Here is a 16,037-nt window from a genome sequence, read left to right on the forward strand (position 1 = left end):
ATTTGCTGTGGGTCTTTCATAGATAGATTTGATGAAGTTCAGGAATGTTCCCTCTATCCCTATACATTGAAGCATTTTAATCAGGAACGGGTGCTGTATCTTGTCCAATGCTTTTTCTGCATCAATTGAGAGGATCATGTGTTTCTTCCTTTTTCTTATTGATGTGTTCTATCACATTGATTGGTTTGTGAATGTTGAACAACCCCTGAATCCCATGGATACATCCCACCTGGTCATGGTGGATAATCTTTTTAATGTACTGTTGGATCCTATTAGCTAGGATCTTGTGGAGAATCTTAGCATCCATATTCATCAGAGATATTGATATGAAATTCTCCTTTTTGGTGGGGTCTTTGCCTGGTTTGGGGATCAGGGTAATGCTGGCTTCCTAAAAAGAGTCTGGAATTTTTCTTTCTGCTTCAATTTTTTGAAACAATTTCAGGAGAATAGGCCTTATTTCTCCTTTGAAAGTTTGGTAGAATCCTTCAGGTCCTGGGCTTTTGATTTTGGGGAGATTTTTGATCACTGCTTCAATCTCATTACTAGATATTGGTCCATTCAGGTGGTCAAATTCTTCCTAATTCAGTTTTGGAAGTTTAGAGGTTCCAGGAATGCATCCGTTTCATCTAGTTTGCTTAACTTACTGACATGTAAGTGTTGACAATAATTTCTGATGATTGTTTCTATTTCGTTGGTGTTAGTCAAGATTTCTCCCTTTTCATTCATAATTTCATTGTTTTGGGTCCTCTCTCTTTTCTTTTGGATTAGTTTGGCCAATGATTTATCAAAATTATTGAGTCCTTCAAAAAGCCAGCTTCTAGTTCCATTGATGTGTTCTACTGTATCTCTAATTTCTATCTCATTGATCTCTACTCTAATCTTGATCATTTCCATTTTTTTGTGGGGTTGGCTTAATTTGCTGTTGATTCTCCAGTTCTTTAAGGTGTAAAGACAGCTGGTGTATTCTTGATTTTTCAATTTTTTGATGGAGGCTTGGATGGCTGTGTATTTCTCCGTTAGGACCACCTTTGCTGTATCCCGTAGGTTTTGGACAAAAGTGTCTTCATTTTCATTGCTTTCCATAATTTTTTTAAGTTCTTCTTTGATTTTCTGGCGGGTTCTTACATTTTTAAGCAAGGTGGTCTTTAGCTCCCAGGTGTTTGAATTCCTCCTGAACTTTTTATTGTGGTTGAGTTCAAAGTACTCCGTTGAGTCCTGGTTTGTGACCCAGTATGTGGTCTATTCTGGAGACAGTTCCATGTGCACTCGAGAAAAATGAGTATTCTGTTGTTTTAGGGTGGAATGTTCTTTATATAACTATAACGTCCACTTGGTCCAATGTGTCATTCAATGCTTTTGTTTCCTTATTAATTTTCTGCTTGGCCGATCTATTACTGAGAGTGGCATGTCAAGATTCCTTACTATTAATGTATTTATATCAATACAACTTTTTATCTTGATTAAGTTGTCTTATGTAGTTGGCTGCTCCCATATTGGGGGCATAAATATTTACAAATGTTAGATCTTCTTGGTGAATAGACCCTTTAAGAATGATGTAGTGTCCTTCTTTTCTCTGACTACAGTCTTTAAAATCTAATTTATCTGATATGAGAATGGCTACCCCAGCCTTCTTTTGAGGCCCATTGGCATGAAAGATGCTCCTCCATTCCTTCACTTTCAGTTTGGATGTGTCCTTAGGTTCAAAATGGGTCTCTTGTAGACAACATATAGACTGTCCTGTCGTTTTATCCAATCTGCAGCCCTTTGCTGTTTTATGGGAGCATTTAGACCATTCATATTGAGCGTGATTATTGAAAGATACATTTTTATTGACATCGTGTTGCCTGTGAAGTCTTTGTTTCTATAGATTGTCTCCATAAATCTGTTGTATGACACTCTTGGGTTCTTTATTCTTTTATTGAACCCCCCTTAATATTTCTTGTTGTGACGGCTTGGTGGTCACATACTCTTTTAAATCTTACTCTTCTTGGAAGCTCTTTATCTCTCCATCCATTTTGAATGTCATCCTTCTTGGAGAAAGTATCATTGGCTGCATGTTCTTCTCATTTACTGCCCTGAATATGCCTTGCCCTGCCTTTCTGGCTTGTCAGGTTTCTGTGCACATGTCTGAAGTTATTCTGATGGGCCATCCTCTGTACATAAGGAATCTCTTCTCCCTAGCTGCTTCTAGGCGCTCCTGTCTAAAATTATGATTCATCAGTTTCACACTCAGGTGTTTTGAGGTCTTTCTACATTCTATGATCTTGGGGGTAGCCCTTTCTGCCTCTAGGACATGAATCCTGTTTCCATTCCCCAGAGTGGGAAAACTTTCATGGAGAATTTGCTCAACTATATCTTCCAGTCTTCTTTCTTTCTCATCCGTCTCAGGATTTCCAACAATTCTGTCGTTGGAACTTTTTATGGCATCATTTATTTCCCTAATTCTGTGTTCAGGCTTCTAAGCTGTTTGTTCCAGGCCTCCTCCTGATCCATTTTCTCTATCAGTTTGTCCTCTAGATCACTAATTCTATCTTCTGCCTTAGTTACCCTAGCTGTTAGAGAATTTATATTAGATTGGAACTCATTGAGAGCATTGTTAACATCTTCCTTGGTGGCATTCACTTCTGCCCTTAGAGATTCTATGTTGCCACTAATAGTTTTCTCCAAGCCAGCCATTGGCTGCGTAATTGTTACCCTGAATTCTCTTTCTGGCATTCTGTTTATGTCCATATCCAATAGCTCTGATGGAGAGGGCACCGTTTCTGAATTTTTCTTCTGTTGGGTGTTCCTCCTCCTAGTCATTTTGGTGAGAGGTGTTTAAGGGGATGTTTAGCTGTATATTTCAACCATAATCCAGGAAAAGTGCACCCTGGAACATTTCAGTGCAATCGGACATCACCAAAAAGAAAGAAAAAAGAAAAAAGAGAGAGAGAAAGAGGAAAAAAGAAAGGAGAAAACCCAGCCATAATGAGCCCCAGAAATAAAATCTATAAGGTATATAAACAAAAAGGGACAAACAAAAAGACTGACAAAAGTAAATGACAAGAGAAAAAAAAAGGAACTCAGACAAAACGAAACCCATGAACAAGATTTATATAATATCAGAACAAAAACACATACACAGAAATGCTGACAGAAGAAAAAGATGGGACGGTGGTCTAAACCTTGATGTGGGTGAGGAAGATTATTTTCATCAGTACTGCATGTATCTTGATATCTTTGTTAAAGGACTCAACTTTCCAGAGATAAAGGGAGATTAAAACTGGTTTATATATAGGGGTAGTATTGATTAGGGAAAAAGGATTACCTTGAAGCTTATATCAAATGTATATTAAAAAGAATAGAAAAGAAAAGAAAACATCACAAGTATATGTATGAAAAAAATTCAAGTTAAGTGGTTATTATGGACTATATTATATTAAACCTCTAGTTGTAATGGTAAGTAGATTAAAAAAAAAAGAACAGGAATCATGAAAATGGATAAAAAAAGTTGTATGTATGAAATATACTGGTTTTAGGGCAATACCAAGTGCTTAGTATATTGTTTTCCCATGATGTTCGGGTTTTACAGTTTCATGGCGACACCCTATGGTAGTTGTCCTCTTGTTCTTTTGGCTTGTCTTCTGGAGGAGGGTCCTGCTGCATTTTTTTTTTTTTTCAGTCAGTGTTGCTTGGGTTGAGCTGGGCTCTGTGGAAACTGTTTTTTCAGGCTTTTGTTCTCTGGAGGTTTTCATTCTTCTTGTTTTTTTTTTTTTTGTGTGTCGACTTTTTGGAGGTTTAGTGGAAAGCAAACTGCATCCAGACCTCTACCTCAGAGAGAAGCCTTAGTCTGATCCCCTCTGGGTGCTCCAGAACACATAGACTTCCCCCTGCAAACTCTGCTGAATAGAACATCCTCCCACAGGTGGTGTGCATTCCCAACCACTGTCTCAGTGGTGGCCTGAGATGCCTCCTTATCTCTGCACCCCTGTGCCACTAAAACAACAAGAAATATTGGCCCAGGGAGCCCGCTTCTGGTGGTGCCTTTGCCAGGATTGCTGTCTGGGGTCCAGGCCCATGCAGTTTGTGCTCAGACCCCATGGTAGTGCAGGTTGCAGAAGGCTGCCTCCAAGGGATCCCAAGTAGAGTCATGCTGGGTTCTCCCACGTGTGGGCTGGGAGCGTCCAAACCCTCAGCTGGATGCAGATGGCCTCAGTCCTAAGGAGTGCCAGCTGGTACCCACACCAAGCTCTCTCAGGTGTGGGCAGGAGTGCACTCACACCCTGCAGTCACACAAAGTGTGCAGAGTACAGAAAGCTGTGGACCTAGAGAGTGCTGGCTGGTGCCCACGCCAGACTCCTCACACGTGGGTGGGAATGCTCCCAGCTGAGCAGAGGTGCAGGCAGTGGAATATGGGGGGGCTCAGGGACCCTGGACTAGTGGATGTGCTGCACTCTCTCTGGCACACGTCATCGCCGGTGGTGGCCATCCTGGGTCTGTGGGCTTAGGCCTGTGTCCATGACCACTTGATTCTACCAGATGCCCCTTAAAATCTTTTGCTCTTTTTGAATGCCTTCAACCAGACTCCAAGTTAATCCTGGTCTCCAACCACAGGCACTTTCGTATTGGGGTATTACTTTCCAATGGGTCCCTTCTGGTGGCTTCCTCCCCCTTCTGCTTATTCTTTTTTAACTGAATTATTCATTTTTGGGTGTTGAGTTTGATAGGTTGACTTCAAATTATATTGCAATGTTGTGTTGATCAAGACAGAATGGTACTGGCACAAAAACAGACACACAGATCAATGGAACAGAATAGAGAACCCAGAAATGGATCTTCAACTCTATGGTCAACTAATCTTCAACAAAGCAAGAAAGACTATGCAATGGAAAAAGGACAGTCTCTTCAATAAATGGTGCTGGGAAAATTGGACAGCCACATCCAGCAGAAGAATGAAACTGGACCATTCTCTTACACCATACACAAAGATAAACTCAAATGGGTGAAATACCTCAACATGAGACAGGAATCCATGAAAATCCTAGAGGAGAAGAGGCAGTAAACTCTTTGACATTGGCCACAGTAACTACTTTCAAGGCATGTCTCCAAAGGCAAAGGAAACAAAAGCAAAAATGAACTTTTGGGTTTCATCAAGATAAAAAGCTTATGCACAGCAAAAGAAAAATTCAACTAAATTTAGAAGCAACCTACAGAATGGGAGACAATATTTTCAAATCACATTACAGATGAAGAGCTGGTATACAAGATGTACAACGAACCTATTAAACTCAACACCCAAAAATGAATAATTCAGTTAAGAAAGGATCAGGATACATGAACAGTCACTTCTCTAAAGATGTATAAGTGACTACAGACACAGGAAAAAAAAATGTTCAACACCACTAGCCATTAGGGAAATACAAATCAAACCACAATGAGATACTACCTTACACCAGTTAGAATGCCAAAAATTAACAAGATTAGAAACCAGAAATGTTGGCACAGATATGGAGTAAGGGGAATACTCTTACACTGTTGGTGAGAATTCAAGCTGGTACAGCCACTCTGGAAAATAGTATGGCAGTTAAAAAAGTTTAGGGGCACCTGGGCGGCTCAGTTGGTTAAGCGACTGCCTTCAGCTCAGGTCATGATCCTGGAGTCCCGGGATTGAGTCCCACATCAGGCTCCCTGCTCAGCAGGGAGTCTGCTTCTCCCTCTGACCCTCTCCTCTCTCATGCTCTCTCTCTCTCAAGTAAATAAATAAAATTAAAAAAAAAAGTTAAAAAAAAAATTAAAAATGGCGCTACCTTACAACCCAGCAATGGCACTACTATGCATTTGCCCCAAAGATACAGACGTGGTGAAAAAGGGACACGAGGACCCCAGTGTTCAAAGCAGCAATGTCCACAATAGCCAAACTGTGGAAGGAGCCAAGATACCCTTCAACAGACGAAAGGATAAAGATTTGGTCTATATAAAAAATGGGACATTACTCAACCATCTGAAAGGACCAATATCTACCATTTATACTGACATGGAAGGAACTTGAGGCAATTATAAAATAAATCAATCTGAAAAAGGTAATTATCATGTGGTTGCAGTCACCCGTGGAATAAAATGAATAGCACAGAGGATCATAGAGGAAGGGAAAACAAAACTGAATGGAAAGAAATCAGAGAGGGAGAGGAATCATGAGAGACTCTGGACTCTGTGAATCAAGCTGAGGGTTACAGAAGGGAGGGGTTGTGGGGATGGGATAACCAGGTAATGGGTATTAAGGAGTGCATGTGTTGTGATGAGCAGAGGGTATTATACACAACTAATGAATCATTGAACACTATGTCAAAAAGTAATGATGTACCATATGATAGCTAATTGAACATAAAAAAAGATATATTTCCTTCCAGAACCTGGAGTATTGATTGCTTGGGAAACCCAGGTGGGGTTCGGTTGTTGATAAACTCTTATTCTCCTGGTGCCCAGGTGAGGTTTACACAATGAGAGGTTAAATCCACCACACCTCCTTAAAAATTTAGTTCCTGTATTTGCAGGTCTTCTTGGAGAAATGGCCCTAACACTGTTTTGCCCATTTGAAATGCAAGAACACAGGAAGTACCTTAGGAATGAAGCTTTGTAATAAAATATTTTTTTAAATTAAAAAAATACTAAAGAAATTTAAAAACACATGGAAACAAATGAAAATGAACACCAGTGGTCCACAATCTACGGGATGCTGCAAAATCATTAAAATATTTACTTATACATTTTAGAGAGCGAGAGGGAGAGGGAGAGACTGTGAGTTGGGGGATGGGAAAAAGGACATAATCTCGAGCACACTCCAGGCTGAGTGGGAGCACATCTTAGGGTTTGATCTCATGACTCTGACATCATGACCTGAGCTAAAATGAAGAGTAAGACACTTAACCGACTGAACCACACTGGTGTCCCAGCAGCAGCATTTTTAAGAGGGAAGTATATAGCATACAGACCTATCATAGGAAGCATGAAAAAAACTCAAATAAAGCACCTAACATTACACCTAAATGAACAATGAAAGAACAGCAAACAATTTCTAAAGCCTGAGGAAGGAAGGAAACAAAAAGCCTAGAGCAGAAACAAACAAACAAAGAAATGAAAAACAGAACAGACCAATGAAACCAGAAGCTGGTTCTTTGAAAAAAAAAATAATAAACTCGATAAACTCTTATCCAGACTTGTCAGAAAGAAAAGAGAAAGTTCCCAAATAAATAAAATCACAAATGAAAGAGGAAAAATAACAATCGACACCACAGAAATACAAAGTATATGAGAATATTATGAAAAACTATATGCCAACAAACTGGAAAACCTGGAAGAAATGGATACATTCCTAGAAACATATAAACTACCAGAACTGAAACAGGAGGCAATAGAAAACTTGAGTAAACTAATAACCAGCAAGAAACTTGAATTTGTAATTAAAAAACTTCAAACAAATGAAAGGACCTGATGGCTGCATTGGGTGAATTCTTTTTTTTTCTTTTTTAAAATTTCTTTTCAGTGTAACAGAATTCATTGTTTTTGCACCACACCCAGTGCTCCATGCAATACGTGCCCTTCTTAATACCCACCACCTGGCTCCCCCAACCTCCCACCCCCCGCCCCTTCAAAACCCTCAGGTTGTTTTTCAGAGTTCATAGTTTCTCATGGTTCAACTCCCCTTCCAATTTCCCTCAACTCCCTTCTCCCCATCTCCCTATGTCCTCCATGTTATTTGTTATGCTCCACAAATAAGTGAAACCATATGATACTTGACTCTCTCTGCTTGACTTATTTCACTCAGCATAATCTCTTCCAGTCCCATCCATGTTGCTACAAAAGTTGGGTATTCATCCTTTCTGATGGAGGCATAATACTCCATAGTGTATATGGACCACATCTTCCTTATCCATTCATTGCATGGGTGAATTCTACTTAACATTTAAAGTGATTTATTACCTATTCTTCTCAAATTATTAAAAAAAACAGAATAAGAAAGAAAATTTCCAAATTCATTCTATGAATGGAACATTATCCCGATACCAAAACCAGATAAAGATACCACAAAACAGGTGCCTGGGTGGCTCAGTGGGTTAAGTCTCTGCCTTCAGGTTGTGGGTCCTGGGATCGAGCCCCACATCAGGCTCTCTGCTTGGCAGGGAGACTTCTTCCTCCTCTCTCTCTCTGCCTGCCTCTCTGCCTACTTGTGATCTCTGTCAAATAAATAAATAAATAGATTAATAAAATCTTAAAAAAAAGATACCACAAAATAAGAGAACTACAGGACAATATCTCTGATAAATATAGATGTAAAATTCCTCAACAGAATACTAGCAAAAGGAACCCAAAAGTACATTGAAATAAATCATTCGTCATGATCAAGTGGGATTTTTTCCTGGGTTAAAATGTGGTTAAATATTTACAAATATGTCAATATGATATATCACATTAATAAAACAAAGCAGAGCTATATGATCATTCCGATAGATGCAGAAAAAGCATTTGACAAAGTACAACTTCTTTTCACTGTAACGCCCTCAGCAGAATAGATTTAGAGGGAACATACTTCCGTATCATAAAGGCCATCTATGAAAAATCTACAGCTATCATAGTCTTTAATGGGGAAAAACTGAGAGCTTTTCCCCTACAGTCAGGAACAAGACAGGGATAGGCATTCTCACCAATGTTATTTATAATAGTACTGGAAGTTCTAGCCACAGCAATCAGCCAACACAAAGAAATAAAAGGCATCCAAATTCATAAAGAAGAAGTAAAACTTTCACTATTTGCAGATGATATGATTCTATATATGCAAGACCTGAAAGAATATGAAAAAAAATCTGCTGGATCTTACAAACAAATTCAGTTAAGTCACAAGTTACAAAATCAAAATACAAAAATCTGTTGTATTGGGACACCTGGGTGGCTCAGTGGGTTAAAGCCTCTGCCTTCAGCTCAGGTCATGATCCCATGGTCCTGGGATCGAGTCCTGCATTGGGCTCTCTGCTCATCAAGGAACCTGCCTCCCCCTCTCTCTCTGCCTGCCTCTCTTCCTACTTGTGACCTCTGTCTGTCAAATAAATAAATAAAATCTTTAAAAAAATCTGTTGCATTTATATACACAAGCAGAAGGAAAAAAATCAGGAAATCAATACCATTTACAATTGCACCAAAATCTGTAAGATACCTAAGAATAAGCCTAACCAAAGAGGTGAAGGACCTGTACTCTGGAAACTATAAAACACTGATGAAAGTAGCCAAAGCTGAGACAAATAAATGGAAAGATATTCCATGCTCATTTATTGGGAGAACAAATAATTTTATAATGCCAATACTACCCATAGTAACCTACATATTTAATGCAACCCCTAAGAAAATACCAACAGCACTTTTCACAGAGCTAGAACAATTCTAAAATTTGCATGGAACTACAAGAGACACTGAAAAGCCAAAGCAATCATAACAAAGGAAAGAAAAGCTGGAGGCATTACAATTCTGAAGTTAAAGTTATATTACAAAGCTATTGTAATCAGAACAGTAATGTATTGACACAAAAATAAACACATAGATCAGTGCAACAAAATACCATCCCCAGAAATGAACCCACAACTCTATGGTCAAGTAAGCTTTGACAAAGCAGGAAAGAATATCCAATGAAAAAAAAGACAGTTTCTTTAACAAATGATGGGGAAAGTGGACAGCACTTCTGCAAAATAACGAAACTGGACCACTTTCTTACACCAAACACTAAAATAAATTCAAAATGGATCAAACACTTAAATGTGAGATATGAAAGTAAAAACATCTAGAAAAGAACACAGGCAGTAACATACTAACTTCTTATTAGCTATGTCTCCCGAGGCAAGAGAAACAAAAGCAAAAACAAACTATTGTCACTATATCAAAATAAAAAGCTTCTGCACAGTGAAGCAGAAAATCAACAAAACTAAAAGGCAACCTAGTAGAGAATATATTTGCAAATGACACATTCAATAAAGTGTTAACATCAAAAATACATAAAGAGCTAATAAAAGTCAACACCCCCAAAACAGTCCAATTAAAAAGTAGTCAGAGACAGGAATATACATTTTTCCAAAGAAGACATACAGCTCTAGAGTCACCTCCATGCAGCCTTGTTGGGGAATTTGAACTGTTTCAGTCCATGCCTACTGTGGTCTGTAATGCTTCATCGCTTTCCTTTACGATGTCCAAGGAAGTGCACCATGAACTGGAGGAGGTGGAGACTTTTGGCTTCCAGGCAAAAATTTCCCAAGTCATGTTCCTCATTACAAATACCTTCTATTCCAAGAAGATTTTCCTTTAGGGGTTGATCAGTAAAGCTTCTGACAATTTGGACAAGATTTGCTATGAGACCCTGACAGAGAAGATTTTACTCTTGTTCAAATCCCAATAGTTCATTTTTGCTTTTGTTTCTCTTGATTTTTAAAAAATTTTATTCAAATTCCTGTTAGTTAAACTAGAGTGTAATATTAGAATCACTTGTACAATTTAGTGATTCAACACTTACATAAAACATCTGGTGCTCATCAGAGCAAATGCACTCTGTAAACCCCATTGGTTATTTAACCCATCTGTTCACTCATCTCCCCTCTGGGAGCCATGTATTTGTTCTCTATACTTAGGACACTGTTTCTTATTGTTCCTCTCTCCTTTTTAACCCTTTGATCTTATGTTTTATTTCTTAAATTCCACATGAGTGAAATGATATGGTATTTGTCTTTCTCTGACTGACTTACTTCACTCAACATAATACTCTCTAAGTCCATCTATGTCATTGCAAATGGCAAGATTATATTCTTTTTTATGGCTGAGTAATATTTTATTGTGTATATATACAGCATTTTCTTTATCCATTCATCAGTCAATAGACATTTGGACTCTTTCCATAATTTAGGTATTGTAGATAATGCTGATATTAACATCAGGGTGTATATATCCCTGCAAATTAATATTGTTGTGTTCTCTGTGTAATTACTTAAGAGTGTAATTGCTAGATTGCATGGTAGTTCTATTAACTTTCTGAAGCATCTCCAACCTCTTTTCCAGAATGGCTGCATTCTCACTAACACTGCAGGAGGTTTCCCCTTTCTCCATATCTTTGGCAACGCCTGTTGTTCCTTTTTATCTTTTTACCTGTTTTTTTTTTTTCTTGCTTTGCTGATTTTAGCCATTCTGACTTGTATGAGGTGATATTTCACTGTAGTTTTGATTTGTATTTTCCGGATAATGACTGATGTTGAGCATCTTTTCATGTGTCTGTTGTCCATCTGGATTTCATTAGAAAAATGTATATTCATGTCTTCTACCCATTTTTAACTGGTTTACTTCTTTTTTGGGTGTTGAGTTTTACAAGTTCTTTATATATTTTGGATACTAAACCTTTATCAGGATATGTCATTTGTACAGATCTTCTATCCCATAGGTTACACTTTAGTTTTGTTGATTTTTTCCTTCACTGTGCAAAAGATACATATTTTGAGGATATCCTAATAGTTTATTTTTGCTCTTATTTCCCTTGCCTCAGGAGGCATATATAGAAATAAGTTGTTATGGCTGATGTCAAAAGTGTTTTTGTCTGTGTTCTCTTCTCATATTTATGCTTTCAAGTCTGACATTTATATCTTCAATCCATTTTGAATTTATTTTTTTGTGGTGTAAGAAAGTGATACAGTTTTATTGTTTTACATGTGTCTCTCCACTTTTTCCAACACCTTTTGTTGAGAAGGCTGTCATTTTCCCTTTGGATATTTTTTGCGGATTAGTTGTTGGTTCATTGCTGAGTTTTCTATTTTGTTCTGTTGCTCTATGTGTCTACTTTTCTGCCAATACCATACTCTCTTGATCACCACAGTTTTGTAATATAATTGAAGTGCAGAATTGTGGTGCCTGCAGCTTTGCTTTCTTTTTCAATATTGCTTTGACTATTTTTGGTCTTTGTGGTTCCATACAAATTTTAGTATTGTTTGTTCTATGTCTTTGAAAAAAGTTGGTGATATTTAGATAGGTATTTCATTAACTGTGTAGATTTCTTGGAGTAGTACAGATATTTTAATAATGTTTGTTCTTTGTATCCATGAGCATGGAATAATTTTCCATTTCTTTGTGTCAACTGTTTTCATCAATTTTTTTTATAGTATTCAGAGTGCAGATATTTTACCTCTTTGGTAAGTTTTATTCCTAGGTATTTTGTGGTTTTTGGTTCAATTGTGATTGTGATTGATTCATTGATTTCTCTTTCTGGTTCTTCATTATTGATGTATAAAAATGCAACAAATTTCTATACATTGACATTCTTATCATGTAATATTACTGAATTCATTTATCAGTTCCAGAATTTTGTGTGTGTGTGTGTGTGGAACTTTTAGGATTTTCTATGTAGAGTATCCTGTCATTTGCAAACAGTGAAAGATAGAATTCTTCTATATTGGTTTGGATGCCTTTTATTTCTTTGTGTTGTGTGATTGCTGGGGCTAGTGCTTCCAAAACTATGTTTAATAAGAGTTGTAGCAGTGACATCCCTGACATGTTCTTGAACATAGAGGAAAATCTCTCAGTTTTTCCCCATTGAAGATGTCTTGACTGTGGGCTTTTCATATATGACCTTTATTATGTTTAGGTATGTTCCTTTCATCTCTAATTTTTTGATGATTTTTATCATAAATGGATGTTCACTTTTGTCCATTGCTTTATTATGCATCTATTGAAATGCTCATATGGTTCCTATACTGTCTTTCATAGATGTGGTGTACCATGGTTTTCAATTTGCCAATATTGAACCACTCTTGCATCCCAGGAATAAACTCACTTAATTGTGTTGAATGATTAATGTAATGTTTGATTTGGTTTGTCAGTATTTAGTGGAGAATTTTTGCATCCATCTTCATCAAGGGTATTGTCATGTAGTTTTCTTTCTTACTGAATTATTTATCTGGTTTTGGTATCAGGATAATTCTGGCCTCATATAATGCATTTGTATTTTTCCTTTCTATTCTATTTTTTGGAATAGTTTGAGAATTATAGGCATCAACTGTACTTTAAATGTTCTGTAGAATTCACCTGTGAAGCCATCTGGCCCTGATCTTCTGTTTGTTGGGAGACTTGATTACGGATAGAATGTCTTTGGTGGTTATTGGTTTCTTCAACTTTTTTTTTTATATTTTCCTGTTTCATTTTTGGTAGTTTTTATGTTTCATGGCATTCATACATTTCTTTCAGGTTGTCCAATTTGTATGCATATAGTTTATCAGCATACTGTATCACGTCTGTTTTTACTTCTTTGGTGTTGTTTGTATGTCCCCTCTCTTATTTGTGGTTTTATTAATTTGGGTTATTCATCTTTTTGGTATGTCTCACTGGGACATTTTTAATTTTATTTATTTTTTTGAAGAAGTAGCTCCTGGTTTCATTCATTTGTTGTATGGTTTTCTTAGTTTCTCTATCATTTATTTCTACTCTAATCGTTATTATCTCCATCCTTCTGCTGGCATTAGGCTTCATTTGTTTTTCTTTCCTGCTCCTTTAGGTGTAAGGTTAGGGTTTTTCTTTGAATTTTTTCTTCCATATTGAGGTTAGCCTTTTTATTTTCCTATATACTTCTCTATTGAGACCTCTTTGCTGCATTCCAAAGGCTCCGGACAATAGTGTTTTTACTATCATTTGTTTCCATGTGTTTTAAAAAATGATTTCTTCTTTGACTTTCTGGTTGACACATTCACTGTTTAGTAACATGTTTAACCTACATATATTTTTGTTTTTTTCAAGATTATTTTTTATTGTGGTTGACATCAAGTTTCATAACATTGCAGTCACAAAATATGTATGATATGATCTCAACCATTCTGTACTTGTTAAGGCCTGACTTGTGATCTAGTATGGGATCTATTCTGGAGAATGTCCCACGTGTACTGCCCTTCAATGGATGAATGGATAAGGAAGATGTGGTCCATATACACTATGGAGTATTATGCCTCCATCAGAAAGGACGAATACCCAACTTTTGTAGCAACATGGATGGGACTGGAAGAGATTATGCTGAGTGAAATAAGTCAAGCAGAGAGAGTCAAGTATCATATGGTTTCATTTATTTTTGGAGCATAACAAATAATATAGAGGACAAGGGTAGATGGAGAGGAGAAGGGAGTTGAGGGAAATTGGAAGGGGAGGTGAACCATGAGAGACTGTGGACTCTGAAAAACAACCTGAGAATTTTGAAGGGGTGGGGGGGGTGGGATGTTGGAGGAACCAGGTGGTGGGTATTAGGGAGGGCACAGATTGCATGGAGCACTGGGTGTGGTGAAAAAACAATGAATACTGTTACGCTGAAAAGAAATTAAAAAAAAAAAGAAGACACCTTTCTACAGGGTGGGCTGGAGAGCAGTCATAGAGGGCAGAAAGAGAGAAGAGTATCTGGGCTAATGAGGAAATAATAAGAAAGTTTATCTTCAGAAGAGTTCTTGAAGCTTCATGCTTCTCTTATAAAATGTTCAGAGCTTTGCCCAAACAAGTACCATATAATGATTTGAATCTCATCATTATGAATCTGTCAGCAAATCAAGAATGTTGAAGGTTTTTTTTAGAAAACTGACCTGGAGTCTTTGAAGTGTTCATTATTATGAGAAATGTGGGATACTGGGCAGTCTAGATTGTGAAGACTAAAAGGACATATTAGGCCAATTAAATGTGTGAATTTTTACTGGATCTTTCATTTAAAAAAAAACATGAATATAGTTTTTCAGACAACTGGAGGTGGAAAATGTTTGGAAAGTTATGGGATAGAGTTGAATTAATGTTGATCTTTTCATGTATGATAGTTGTAGTTTTGTAAGGGAATATCCTTGACATCAAGAGATGGATTCTGCAGTATTCTTGTTCTTGAGATGCACATTTTGGAAGTGTTACTATGGATACACCCTATTGCTGAATGGTTTAGTAGCTGAAGTATGTGTGCAGGGAGAGAAATGGAGCAGTTAGTAAATATGGGGGTGTGTATTGTAATCTCTAACTTTTTTTTTATTGGTCTAAAAAGTTTCCGAATACAAACTTGGATATACATAGAATACATACATGCATGCACATAGCATACATACATGCATATATATAGGCATAATACCAGTAGGGTCTTATCCTAGGCTTGTCATGAGCAGTAAATGTGCTGGTTCATGTAAAGAGCTTATTAGTATGCCTGATAAATTGCTAATATTTTATACATGTTAATAAATATTAACGCAGAAAAAAATGTTTACTCTGCTTTAGGATAGAATATCATATATATATGTGCATATATATATATATATATATATATATATATAATGTCCCTCTGTTGCAGTGTGTCATTCAATGCCCTTGTTTCCTTGTTGATTTTCTGGTTAGATGATCTGTCCATTGATGTAAGTGGGGTGTTAACGTTCCCTACTCTTATTGTTTTATTATCAATGAGTTTCCTTATATTAAGTTAGTAATTGTTTCACATATTTGGGTGCTCCCTTGTTGAGTCCATAAATATTTACAGTTCTTAGGTTTTCTTGTACGATTGAGCCCTTTATGAATATATAGTGCACATCTTTATCTCTTTTTACAGGCATCGTTTCATAGGCCAAATTTTCTGATATACCTATTGCTACTGTGGCTTTATTTTTTCTTAAAATTTTATTTATTTTTTAAATTTCTTTTCAGTGTTTCAGAATTCATTGTTTATGTACCACACCCAATGCTCCATGCAATACGTGCCCTCCATAATACCCACCACCAGGCTCACTCAAACTCACAGCCCCCCTCCCCTCCCAAACCCTCAGATTGTTTTTCAGAGTCCATAGTCTCCCTTGGTTCATCTCCCCCAAAGAGGCACCCCACAGAATGGGAGAAGTTATTCGCAGATGACAATACAGACAAAGGCCTGATCTATGATCTATAAAGAACTCCTCAAACTCAACACACACAAAACAGATAATCATGTCAAAAAATGGACAGAAGACATGAACAGACACTTCTCTAATGAAGACATACAAATGGCTAACAGACAC

The sequence above is a fragment of the Martes martes genome, assembly GCF_963455335.1.
Source record: "Martes martes genome assembly, chromosome: X".
Lineage (NCBI taxonomy): Eukaryota > Metazoa > Chordata > Mammalia > Carnivora > Mustelidae > Martes > Martes martes.